Source organism: Podarcis erhardii, assembly GCF_964252035.2.
Source record: "Podarcis erhardii genome assembly, chromosome: 11".
Taxonomy (NCBI): Eukaryota; Metazoa; Chordata; class Lepidosauria; order Squamata; family Lacertidae; genus Podarcis; species Podarcis erhardii.
In genome coordinates this window covers 44,336,905-44,350,784 of record NC_138501.1, presented here as the reverse complement: position 1 = coordinate 44,350,784, position 13,880 = coordinate 44,336,905, and positions in this window count along the sequence as shown.

The window sequence follows — 13,880 nt, the reverse complement described above, 5'->3', positions numbered from 1 at the left end:
CTCTTCGATTGTCGAGGAGGGCGCTTAAGGTGCCCACTGAGTCACCAAGTCCACAGGTATCAGCACCTGTGGTTTCTAAGGGTCCCCGCGTCGCCGGCGCGGCAAGACCCGTCTTCAGCGGAGCCGATTCCCTCCAGAGCTCGGAGGGAATCCGCCATTAGACCGATCGCGTCAACCCGGAAGTTCCAGGTCCACTGTTTTTGACAGAAGTATCCAAACATTTTGAGCAAGCAAATAGATGACATAACCAGTGGTGTAGTATGGGTTGCCAGAGGCCGGGGCCATGCAGTGTGGGGTGGGAGGGAGGGAAACGGATGGAGTACGCATGGGTATTCATCTGCCTAAAGGCACCCGCGTCACCCAGGAGATCACAGCCACAGAGATAAGAAAAGAAGAGGCGTTCCGTTGTCTGGAGAGGTCACTTCCAGAGTCACATGGAGAAGCTGTTTTCAACAAAGCCCAGTGACGGAAGCATACAGCTGTATTGATGCAGCACTGGGTGTTGAAATTTTGCACACCTAATAATTTTGCACGTGGGATGACTGCCCCTGTGCTACACCACTAGCTATAACTATGCCAAGGCTGCACCTTCCAGGATGAGATTCATGGGTGTTATGTACTAAGCTTGGATCCTAGAACAGTAGGCAGGTAGGATCCTAGAATGCAACAACTGATTGGCCTGCAGGAGAACACCAATCAGGCTCCAGGAGGGAAGCAGAATCAGCCAGTCAGAAGGGACTCATTGTGTAAATAATATATACAAAAGCCTAAGGTTTGGGGGGGCAATTCAATCACTGTTTTACAAGCTGCAATAAAGAGCATGAAATCACTGTAGGACTCTGAGTATATTTCAATGGTGTTTCAGTCGGCCATGGGAATGTGAGAAATTTGGTGGCAATTCTGACATAGAGGTTATGCAGACCCTGTGTGGCGCCATGGTTAGAGAGTTGGACTAGGACCTGCGTGACCAGAGTACAAATTCAAACTCACTGGGTGATCTTGAGGTAGTCATGCCACAGGGTTGTTGTGAGGGGAGAACCATGTTGTTGTTGTTGTTGTTGTTGTTGTTGTTGTTGTTGTTGTTGTTATATTATTATTATTATTATTATTATTATTATTATTATTATTATTATTATTATATTTACAAACTATAGTTGGAATAGCACTGTAGTAGTACTTATGCCCATGTCTTAGAGATATTTAAATTCCCAAGCAATTGCTCTAACATGGAAAAGGACAAAACAAAACTCCTGCAAAGACATTCAGATGCATTCTTGGTTACCAAACACCAGCTTGCACATTTTACAAAAGCAGCAAAAATATTTCATCTTGGATTCACAGATGGTGAAGGGAGCCTCCACCTGGCCTCCACCGGGATTTGAACCGGTGACCTCAGATACGGATGCGAGGGTGAGGGGAAGAAAAAGAGAAATGTCAGCACTCTTCCAGAGAGGCTAGTGTGAATAATACTCCAAAGTGTGCTGCGACAAGCAAGGTGCAAGATCACCTTTCTGAAGTCGTAATATCGTTATGTACTTAAAAACATGCGCCAAGGTGGGAATTGTATTCCATTGCCTTACATGCAAAGCCTTTCAATAATTCATGGAATTTTATTATTCAATGGGCAATTCCCGGCAAAAGCTAAAATTGCACTGCTGAAGCCCTCAGGAATGTTATGTTTTTAAAGTGTTACACATGTCAGCCTGCAAACTAAGGTATGAATATTTTAGGCAGAAGGTACGTTTTTGTTATGAGTATAAATGCTGCCTGTGTCACTGCATTTCATATTCCCTCGTCTATTAAGACGTCTATGCAAAATAGACTAAAATTAGTCTCCTTTAGGTGTCTAATATTTCCAGCTGGGTTAAGTAATTTGTGTGTGCTTGGCATTTATTTGAAGTTATTGCAGATATGAAATGTCTGTTCCAGTTAACGCACTGATTTCTGTGAACAGCTTTACTTATTTTTTATTCAGCAAGATTTATATACTGCTTTGCTGACCGTATCTCTAAGCTGTTTACAGCAGTGTATAAAAACATTCATCAAAATGATCAGGCATTAGAAACAGCAGACAAAACTATCAAAAATGGATGAAACCAACTGTTTTAAGAAGCAAATATGCATAATAAAATTGCATGTCAATGTACTTGTCTGGGTAAAGGTAAACGGACCCCTGACCATTAGGTCCAGTTGCGGACGACTCCGGGGTTGTGGCGCTCATCTCGCTTTACTGGCCAAGGGAGCCAGCATACAGCTTCCAGGTCATGTGGCCAGCATGACTAAGCCGCTTCTGGCGAACCAGAGCAGCACACAGAAATGCTGTTTACCTTCCTGCTGGAGTGATACCTATTTATCTACTTGCACTTTTACGTGCTTTCGAACTGCTAGGTTGGCAGGAGCAGGGATTGAGCAACGGGAGCTCATCCTGTCGCGGGGATTTGAATCACCGACCTTCTGATCGGCAAGTCCTAGGCTCTGTAGTTTAACCCACAGCGCCACCCGCGTCCCCACTTTTCTGGGTAGATTTGCCTAAACCAAAGAAGAGGTTTTAGTGGGCATTGGAAACAGTACAATGAAGGTGCCTACATAATATTAAAAATCAGGGAGTTCCAGGGGATGTCTGGTGGTCTTCTTTCAACTAGGAGAGGAGGAGACAACCAGGTCTGGGTGATATCTGCTTTCCAACATTGTCCTGTATTGGCAGCTAAACTTCTTGATATGGAAGTATATGGAGGAAAGAAAGTGGGGAGGGAGAAGGCCGTTGCCGGCCATGCAGACTATTAGCATCACTACACGCAGCTTCTGCCTCTTCCTGGCAAGGTTGGACGAGTGCATCAGCAGGACATGGCACTGTGGAGCTGCTGTCTCCCTGGAACCACCAGCTGCAGCTTGCAGCCCCAACGATAGCCTTTCACCATGCAAGTGATGGCTACAGGGAGCCACCATTCCCTTGGGTGGAACAGAGGGAGGAGGTAGCCTGCCAGTGCTTGCACTGCCAGAGAAAGAAATGAAGGTGCTGTCTGTCTGTCTGGGCTGCAGAGGGATGGAATGGGCGAGCAACAGGTGAGCATCAGGTGGCCTGATTGAAGTGCGTCATGCTAGCTGCAAGCGGGGATTCACAGCACATTGCATGGCAAGTTCCGGGCCCTGCCCCAGTGGAAATAATGACACATGACACAATTATTAAGGTTAATGGGCTAAATAAGGTCACAACTTTATTGGTTACAAGTGATGAGTGGTATTTGCTTAGGCATTGGTCCTAACCGACTATATGCATCACTTGAAGTCCTGGAAGAAGAGAAGAAGAGTTTGGATTTGATATCCCGCTTTATCACTATCCTAAGGAGTCTCAAAGCGGCCAACAATCTCCTTTCCCTTCCTCCCCCACAACAAACACTCTGTGAGGTGAGTGGGGCTGAGAGACCTCAGAGTAGTGTGACTAGCCAATGTCACCCAGCAGCTGCATGTAGAGGAGCGGGGAAGCGAACCCGGTTCACCAGATTATGAGTCTACCACTCTTAACCACTACACCACACTGGAAGGGTCAACCACCAGTAGGGGGAGTCCTGCTGATGCACATCAACTAAGAACTCCCCCGGCGTCACCAATTGGGGGCGTGCCTTTGGTTCTCACCTCCCCAGGCTTCGGACAGGGCCACGCCCCCCCCCCCCCGGAATCCTTTATCAGACTACCCTTCAATATGCAGGGCAGGTGATGGCGCTACCTCCCATCTGCAGAACAATACCAATGCCTAACCGCCACTTGATCATTAATTATTGTTCAAAAATGATATGTTAAAAAAACTAATAAATCTCTCTCTCTCTAGCTCTCTAAATATAAATAATATAAATATATGAAAAGATAATTGAGACTTGGAAAACAGCTTAGTGTTTCGGTTACTGACTTATACTGTGGGCAAGACCTGTCCATCTGTCTTCCCTCCTTCTCCCAGCCCTTAAATCTTTTCTGCAAAGGTTAAGACAGGTGTAACTTCTAAAGCAATATAACTTTGTCCCCACCTCATAAAACCATACAAGCCACGGAACAATGCCCCCCTCCCAAGTTCTTTCACATTTTCTCTTAAGATCACTCGCTGTCTGAATAACCGTTTGGACCTGTTATTAGCTGTTAGCTTCACCTTCTGGGTTTTATCAACCCTATTGGTTTCTTTAAAAAATAGAATAAAAAACGAACCACTTGCCATTGTAAAACTACATGAAAGGTGGGTGCTAATATTCTTTGCGGTAAGTGGAAATATGATCTGCAGAAAACTAAAAAAAAACAACGAGCCCTTTTCAAAGCACTGCACCTTTGTTCTCTTCTGACTGGTTTTAATCATGGCAGAAAATGCTCATCAATGTCCTTCTCTGACCAGCACTTTATGTTAGTATGATGTAAATAAGTGGCTTTCAATTTTCCTGTCTTCAGAGAGAGCTCTCTCCTTTAATTATCCATCAGTGAGCTGCTGTACATCTATTACAGAAACTCTGCATTTTGTTAAGGGTTCTAGATTGGACTTTCACCATACACAGGCCACTGGCTGGACTTTCATCCCTTGCTGTTATCTTGCATCAATTGAATGTGCAACCTAGGATGTTACCCTGCGGCTGTCTTCAAATGCACTTTCCCCCCCTCTTGGTTTTAATGGATCTAAGTGGGGTTATGTTGTTGTTTTTTGTCTGTCTGGTTGTAAGTTGCTTTGGGTTGCTCTGATAAAGCAACTAACAAATTTCGTTTTTAAAAATAAAATAAAACCAGATTAAGGGGGCTTGGAGGCCCTGATCTAGTTTGCAAAATAGAACCCCCTTCCCCCACAAAAAAGGAGTGCATGAAATAAGGTACCACAAAGTAAGTTCTGTGGTAACTTAAATACTAACAAATTTATTATTGCATAAGCTTTTGTGTACTGCAATAATAATAAAAGAATACTCTGAACACATGCAGTTTCACAATTTTCAACAAAACCCAAACAATGTACATTTTGCCAGCCTTGACAATAGAAAGAAAACACTGTATTTGCAATTTCACATTTTTAACTGTACTATAAAGGGCCAAGTCTTTCCTTCCTCTTCCCCCCACCACGAAAATTAGTACATATCCAAGGCTTCAACCAATCTTAATATGGCCTGACAACTGTGAGTTTCAAATGCCTAAGATCCACTTGTGTTCAAATGAGCTTACTCCCAGGTTAGGGTGCACAGGTGATTGATTCCTAAGAGGAGTTATCTTAGGCCTTTACCCTGCGGGTAGGGGACAGTGGAGATCTGCTTGTGTTTTGAAGATGATAAAAATACTTTTTACTTCTAAAAGTAAAGTAGTGTTATGGGTTAGTGGGAGAACAGGGACCTCCCAGATTCCAGGGTGCCAGATTTCCCCCTTTTAGATTCTTGGGTACTGGAGTTTAATCAAAAGGTTAGAAGCTTGCAAAATAAAATAAAATAAAATATTGAAATCCAAATGTCCTCACTGGCATGGGCCCTGCTGCAATTGCATAATTTTAATATGGCCATGGCTGAATGGAAAGTTGATACTCTCTTTCAGGGAGGCTTAGCTGCAAATACAGTTGTGCAGCAAGGGCCCGCACACCGCACGAGATTGTACATGGCAGATGGCCACCCAAAGTCTGCTTAAAAACCTCCATGGAAGGAGAGTTCATCACTTCTTGTGGAAGTCTGTTCCACTGTCAAACAGTTCTCGCTATCAGAAAGCCCTTCCCTGCTTTTAGTCGGAATCTCCTTTAGCTCCTGAAGTAGCTAATCCCACCGTGACCCCGATGCTACAAGGGGAAAGTGTTAAGTTGTGGGTGAACATATCAGACGACACAGCGATTCTTCAAACAGCTCTTGTTTATTCACAGGCCAGGACAGAACTGAACTGAAGGGTTCAGTCAGCCTGCTTATATAGAGCTCCAGTACAATGTAACTGTAACAATTTTCTAAAACTATCCAATCAGTGAACGTCACTTTCGATCCCTTATTTGCATAACTACCTACAGTATCCCCTTGCTGGCCCAGGGTGAGAACTTCAGTACATAACAGAAAGTGTGGTGCAAAATTGTACACTGAGAATCTCATAATCTGGAGCACTACTACTAGGAGCAGAGGGACATAGGAAGCTTTCACCACCAAGGGAGACCATTGGCCCATTTACTTCAGTAATGCCACCACTGATGGGAAGCAGCTCTCCAGGGTTCCCAATGGGACTGGGAAAGCACTGCCAACCTGAGTAGACAATATTGAGATAAACAGAACAATGACAGTATAAGGCACCTCCCTCTGTTTCTCTGTGTTCTTGTTCCTTATGCAGAATCAGAGAGACAAATGATTCACCTTGCTTAGTGTTTTCTCACCTACCTGGGAGCAGTTTCCCAGGGGTCTTTTGCAGCCCTACCTAGAGATGCCAAAGATTGAAGCTTGCAGAGCGAATTACTTTCCCTGCTTCCCTTTCCTATGACAGTTTTCCTGCCTGTTGCTGGCATCCGATTATATGTGTGCATTTCTTGTCTGGTGACTTCAGATAGGTGGCACAATAGCTTCTGAACACCCATAATTTCTGAGATAATGTTTACACGCAAAATTAAAATTATTGCTTTTTTTTTTTTAAAAAAAGCTGTCATTTCTCCATATTTTACTGACGTGTTTATTTGTATCTGTATTAATTCCGAGCTTTAATTAAAATGCATTCAAACTTTTTATTTTTATTTTTGCATCGCTTCTGCGGAGCTGTCAAGGTGTGAATATTAAATTAACCATACGCCTAAAATATCCTCAGCCATCCCCCCCACCCCGCCTCATCTATAGGCACTTTCACTACTGTTTCAAAGTAGCAGCAGCTGCTAATCTATAATGGCAGCTGATCATAATAAACCAATAAAAATAGGTGAGTTGCTCTGAAAGTTTAATCAGTAACATATTTAGCATGACTGATTTCAATAAACTACTTGTTTTCTCTTGGTTGGTATTTTGAAATTAAATTGCAATATGGATGACCTAACATTTCTGGTCTTCTTGATCTCCAGTGCTTAAAATTAGTGAGTAATTATATAATAATGGTAATAAATGGATCTGCACTAACTGTTAATTAATCAGTGGGGGCCAAATCTAATTGCCGAGGGCCAGTATAAAATTAGTGGGACTGTGAGTTAAGGGGATTCTTGTTTATTATTTGAGATAATTTTGGTCCTGGAACATGACTGTACTAAGGGAAGGGGGGGGAAATAATAATAATATATTAAATATTAGCCTTAATAATGAGCAGTTGTTCACAACTGATTAAACAAGGGCTATTTTATACCTTCTTCAGTATCTCAAATAAAGAAGCTGCAATGAGGTAATATCTTAATTTTAAATTTGTTTAAATGTAATTGATTAAGCACAGAGCTAGATTAACCAGTGACCTCCATATCCTCTGGCTGGAGGGGGGTCAAGAAGGGAAGGAGATGTAGTTCTCCATCTGCTGCAGTGCCCCCCCAGCCCCCCATACAGATATTTCAGCAGCCATATTTGTTTGCAAAAATGTCTATACCACCAACATTAAGTGGGGCGGGGGGAGGGAGTCAAGGCAGTGAGCAGCATAAAAGCAGTGATTCATAAAACAAGTGAGAAACACATTGCAAATCAATAGATCAGCTTTAATACATTGTCCCACTTGGAACATCCATTGGTGAAAGCTTGGGTGAACCAAAGGATTTTAAGGAGGTACCCAAAGGTCAATATTGTAGGTGCCTGACTGGAGTTCAGCTGGAGTGTATTCAAAAGGGTAAAGGGACCCCTGACCGTTAGGTCCAGTCGTGGTTGACTCTGGAGTTGCAGTGCTCATCCCGCTTTACTGGCTGAGGGAGCCAGTGTACAGCTTCCGGGTTATGTGGCCAGCATGACTAAGCCGCTTCTTGTGAACCAGAGCAGCACATGGAAATGTCGTTTACCTTCCCGCCGGAGTGGTACCTATTTATCTACTTGCATTTTGACGTGCTTTCGCGACCTTCTGATCAGCAAGTCCTAGGCTCTGTGGTTTAACCCACAGCACCACCTGCGTCCCAGTATTCAAAAGGGTAAAAAAGGTAAAAGTACCCCTGCCCGTAAGGGCCAGTCGTGTCCGACTCTAGGGTTGTGCGCCCATCTCACTTAAGAGGCCGGGGGCCAGCGCTGTCTGGAGACACTTCTGGGTCACATGGCCAGCATGACGAAGCTGCTCTGGCGAACCGGCACCAGCGCAGCACACGGAAACGCCGTTTACCTTCCCGCTATAAAGCGGTACCTATTTATCTACTTGCACTTAAGGGTGCTTTCGAACTGCTAGGTGGGCAGGAGCTGGGACCGAACGACGGGAGCTCACCCTGCCACGGGGATTCAAAAGGGTAGGTGCCACCAAATAAAAGACCCTGGTTTTAGCCGGCTCTACTAACAGTCTCTCTCCCGAAAATTTCTGTGACCAGACAGGGGTATGCAAGGCAAGGCGTTCCTGGAGATCACTCGTCCCAAGTTATCCAGGGCTTTATTTGTTAATGGCAAGACCTTAAACTTGGCATGGTAGCATACTGGCAGCGAGCGCAGCTCTTTCAGCCCAGGTGTTATGTGCTATTGATAGTTATGTGCTGCCTCCACTGTCAGAGCTCCTCTGAATACTAGTTGCTGGGAATCACAAGCGGGGAGGACACAGTTGCACTCAGGCTTCCCATAGGCAGGGGGCCACTCTGAGAGCAGGAACCCAGAACCCAGCAGGTTTTAATCCGGATGTATGGCAACCCATGTCAGCAGTGTCATTTTTGTTGATTTTCTATTAAAAAAAAAAAGGTCAAAATAGGTCAAAAACATCAAAGCTCAACAATTCTGGGCAAAACTATAAAAAGCTCAACATCTGCCCAGATTTTCATTGTTTGAAATATGGCAACCCTGAGTTAGACCTACTGCCAGCTATGTTTATCCTCATCATCAAACTTTTATTATTTGTACCCACCCATCTGACCGGGTTTCCTTCCAGGGGCATTCCAGGGGCAGGGCAGAGGTGACCTTAGAGTCCAAGGGGGTGGATTTTATAAACAAGCACACATGCAAGCAAGCAACTCAAGAATTTTGTTGTTGTTTAGTCAATTAGTCTTGTCCGACTCTTCATGACCCCATGGACCAGAGCACGCCAGGCACTCCTGTCTTCCACTGCCTCCCGCAGTTTGGTCAAACTCATGCTGGTAGCTTCGAGAACACTGTCCAACCATCTCGTCCTCTGTCGTCCCCTTCTCCTTGTGCCCTCAGTCTTTCCCAGCATCAGGGTCTTTTCCAGGGAGTCTTCTCTTCTCATGAGGTGGCCAAAGTATTGGAGCCTCAGCTTCAGGATCTGTCCTTCCAGTGAGTACACAGGGTTGATTTCCTTAAGAATGGATAGGTTTGATCTTCTTGCAGTCCATGGGACTTTCAAGAGTCTCCTCCAGCACCATAATTCAAAAGCATCAATTCTTCAGTGATCAGCCTTCTTTATGGTCCAGCTCTCACTCCCATACATCACTACTGGGAAAACCGATTGGCTTACCCCCCTCCTTTTTTTAAGGAAACCGAGAGCCTGAATTCTACCGCTAGTACTGCATTCTGTAGCTTCCTTTTGTGCTTCTCCAGAATCATGGAATACACAATGCACTGTATATACGGCTCTGAGCTGTTGCAGAAGGGTAGGATACAATATTCACAAATAAATAAAATTATGGAGATGATGTAGCCATGCTACGTCTAGCCACACCTTCTGCTCCCCCTGTGCTTCTTCGTGAACTATGGTTTCTTACCACTAACCTTAGTAAGCCCAAGATGCTTGACAGGCTCTGCATAATTCCCAGTCTCAAGTTTGGTTCCCCACTTCTGCACCAATCTGCAATTTATTTATTTTTTAATCCTCAAGAAAACTCCTCAGCATATGCATATTTTTGGCAAGCCTTTCCTCACCCCACCCCCAATATAATGCATTTTGGTATGTAATTTTCACTAATATACAAGTTTATACGCAAGTTTCTCCTAGTATACACATTTTTGTACATATTGTTTGGTTGGAGAACTTTATAGCTCAGTAGGGAGAGTGGAAGAGTGGGAGAGTGGCCATGGGTTCAAGCCCCTTGTTGCACTGCAGGGGTTTGGACTAGATGAGGTCCAGCGCTGAGGGCCTTCTGGTGGTTCCCTCACTGCGAGAAGCCAAGTTACCAAACTTTTAGAAGACATCTGAAGGCAGCCCTGTTTAGGGAAGCTTTTAATGTTTGATGTATTACTGTATTTTAATATTTGGTTGGAAGCTGCCCAGAGTGGCTGGGGAAGCCCAGCCAGATGGGTGGGGTATAAATAACAACAACAACAACAACAACAATAATTAGACACTTGTTGTCCCTTCCAATTCTACAATTCTATGACTCTATGATCACAAAATCAACAGAAGTTCAAATTTCGAAGGATGGCTATGTTTTGGTTTGCTTATTGTTTCGGGGACTGCAGATTTGGTAGATTTGCCTTTACTTATGAACAGAATCAAATTTGTCCCCCATCCTTAATCCTGGATCATTACATCTCCCTCCGCAGTCTGTTTCTCTCCCCCGCCCCCTTCCAAAAAATCTCCTTCCCTTCCTCTCCCCACCCTCTCTCTTTCTAGCTCTGTGCTCACAACCATTACCACTCCCCAGTCAACTGGCAGTAATGAGAAATCAAATCACAGCTGCTTCCAACTCGGAGGCACTCTGGGGCCTCTCGTTCTCCTTATGATAGAGCGGACAGCTTCAACTTGTTCCAGCTCGTGCTGGGTAGCAGCCTCTCTCAGACCGCCATGTTGGGCTGCTGTTGGCCGTGCCTCCTAGCGGTGGGCCTTGCTGGCTTAGCCCTCGTGCAAATCATCTGATTGATTGGCTTCTGTGTGCCGGAAAATATTGTGCAAGCTCAGCAGCATTTTACAGCAACTGGCACAGAAGGGAAATTCCTCCAGCAAGTGGACGTTTTGCTGGACAATAACGCAGCCCTGGCCATTTAACTGCCTTATGCCCTCCTTCCGTTCTTGCCAGGGCTTTCTACCTTTTACTGCAGTTCTTCTAATTTATCTGACAAGGTGTTGCGAGGGATTCCAGGGAATCTCTTAGCAGCGCACAGATTCCCCCCCCACACACACCTTGCATGCACTAGGCTCTCTGCCCATTTGGCTCCAAGCAAAGGACTTAGATTTGTATTTCACAGGTGCAGAACAGAACCTGGTCAGATATTATTAATTTTACTCTAACATGGTTGGGTGACTAGAATGTCAGAATGGAGAGGCCAACACAAAATTCTGATTCACTCTCATCTGAAATACTAGAATAATAATAATAATAATAATAATAATAATAATAATAATATTGATAAAAGTCATGAATATTATTTGTAGGACTGTCAACTGATTAATAGTCTGTCGTATTAACTGATTGAAACTAACAAAGTAATCCTAAGGAGGGGAGGGGAGCAATGGATGATCTATCACTTCCAAAGTCCTGCTAGCTTGCATTGGCCAGAGCAAGATGTGCATGGCAGAGGGGAATAGCCTTCGCTATTCTTGAGAGCTGGACCATAAAGAAGGCTGATTGCCAAAGAATTGATGCTTTTGAATTATAGTTGGACAGTGTTCTCGAAGCTATGAACATGGGTTTGACCCAACTGCGGGAGGCAGTGGAAGGCAGGAGTGCCTGGCATGCTCTGGTCCATGGGGTCATGAAGAGTCGGACACGACTAAACGACTAAACAACAACAAAGCCAATAGGCACACTCCACTCCCATGGGTGTGATCCATACTAGGATTGCCATATTTCAAATGGTGAAAATCTAGACAAAAAAGTTGTTGAGCAAAGTTGTTTGGAAAAGTTGTTGAGTTTTGTTTTTGGGGTGCTTTTTGGAGCCCCCCCCCACTTCCAACATGGGCTGTAATTTTCCCAGACACGGAGCCATTTTCCACCCGGACGTTGTTTACAAGGGGCGAATACCAGCTATGTCTGGGAAATTCCAGATGTATGGCAACCCTAATACTTGACATTATGTGGGCAATGCTTGGAGAAGTCTCAGAAGTCAGGGGATTGGCTGATGAGGACTTTTAGTAGCCTTGTCCTTCCCTACAATTGCTAGAAGACGGGTTGCTTTTTGTGCATGATTTATACAGTTTGCAGAATCTAGCTTTTCTTGTGGAATTTTTGTTAAGTTGGAACAGAGTTTTGATCCCTCACCCCCTTAAGCACAGATCACCAGGTGGCCTTGTGAACGCTCTTTTACAGAAGGGTTATCCTCACTCCAATCCTGCAATTTAGTTTAGGCTGGTAGAAAAATGACTTCCCTAAGAGCTTTAAGGTAGCCCAGTCAACAGGGGCACTATTTAAAAAAGAAGAATAAAAAAGGCCGATGCTTTCCCTGACTCTTGGCATCCAATCTGCCTTGGCCACTTTTTCCTTTCTCCTCTAGTGGCAGCAGCTGGAAAGAATAAATTCAGGATGGTGCTGGAAGTATACACGGCATACAAATTTCCTAGAGTGGCTCTGAACTTGACGGCTATAAAAGATGTTCTCGAATGAATTTTAAGCTTTCCCAGTAACCATTTGGAAAAACTTTTTACTTCCAACATTTAAGCAAGTGTAAAATCAATTTTCTTGGCCCAGGCTGTGCACTGCAAACAATTACTATCTATTAATATCAGGTTGGCACATGTAAGATGTGTGCAGAGAGGAAAGATAGCACTCACCATATAATTAGTATATCAGGAGCCTGGGCACACCTGCTGTAGTTCAGGTTACGTTGGAATTTTCTCCCCCCCCCCCAATGCTCTGTCTGAATATAGAATCCAATTAAAAACAAAAATAAAATAAAATAACAGGGATGACAAATTAACACTACACATTTCTTGATCACCAATTGAAATTTCTGGATCAATAATGCTAATTCATTCGGAATATTGTAAGAAGGATGAAAACGCCACCGACTATAATTACAGGATTTCACAAAATGCCGTGGAACACTTCTATAAAAGCCTGCGCTTCCCACTGACAAATTCTCTGCCGCCATCCACCCCATTGCTATGGCAAGACTTTAGTCCTCCTCCTCATCCATGCACATGTCAAGTGATTATACCCCCCTGGTGCATTGCTAGCATGAAGGGGCGGTTGATGCAATTACTGGGAGTGCAGTCAGGCCCCTGGCATAAAACAAACTGCCCACCCCCATGTCTGTTTGCTTATTTATTGCATTCATATCCCACCTTTTCCTCCAAGGAGCTCAAGGTGGCACACACAGTTTGCCCCCTCCTCATTTAATCCCCTCCACAACCTATGAGGTAAGTTAGGCTGGGAGGCAGTGACTAGTCCAAGGTCACCCAGTGAGTTTCATGGCTGAGTGGGGATCTGAACTCTGGTCTCCCAGGTCATAGTGCAACACTCTAACCACTGCACAACACTGGCTCTCTGTTTAAGATGTCCAGTGGAGAATGCTATGTGTGAGCAGCTGCATGAAGGGCAGAAGAAGATGGGGAAGAAGTTCAGTTTTGTTAATATTTTAAGTGAGCTAATCTTTACTTCCCAAATCAGTCCACAAACTGGAATACCGCCATGCTTCAAAGTTCACATTTTGTAGTGAATTTTGTAGGGCAGATCCCCAATCCAAAAATGTGTTGAAAAATATTGATGTTGTGGCAATGTGTGCACAAAAATGCATATCTATGAGTGAAAACTGTACATTTGAGAAAGCTGCCTGCAGAATTATGTAGATTGTAAGAAATGTGCTCTAGGACCTTGATAAATTTTCACAAGGACTTAAAAAAAAAAAAATCAAACTGATGTAGAAATTACATGAACTGAACTGGGGGAAAAAATGAATGAAACAATAAACGGACTAATTCATAAATCCCTGGTGAAAGGG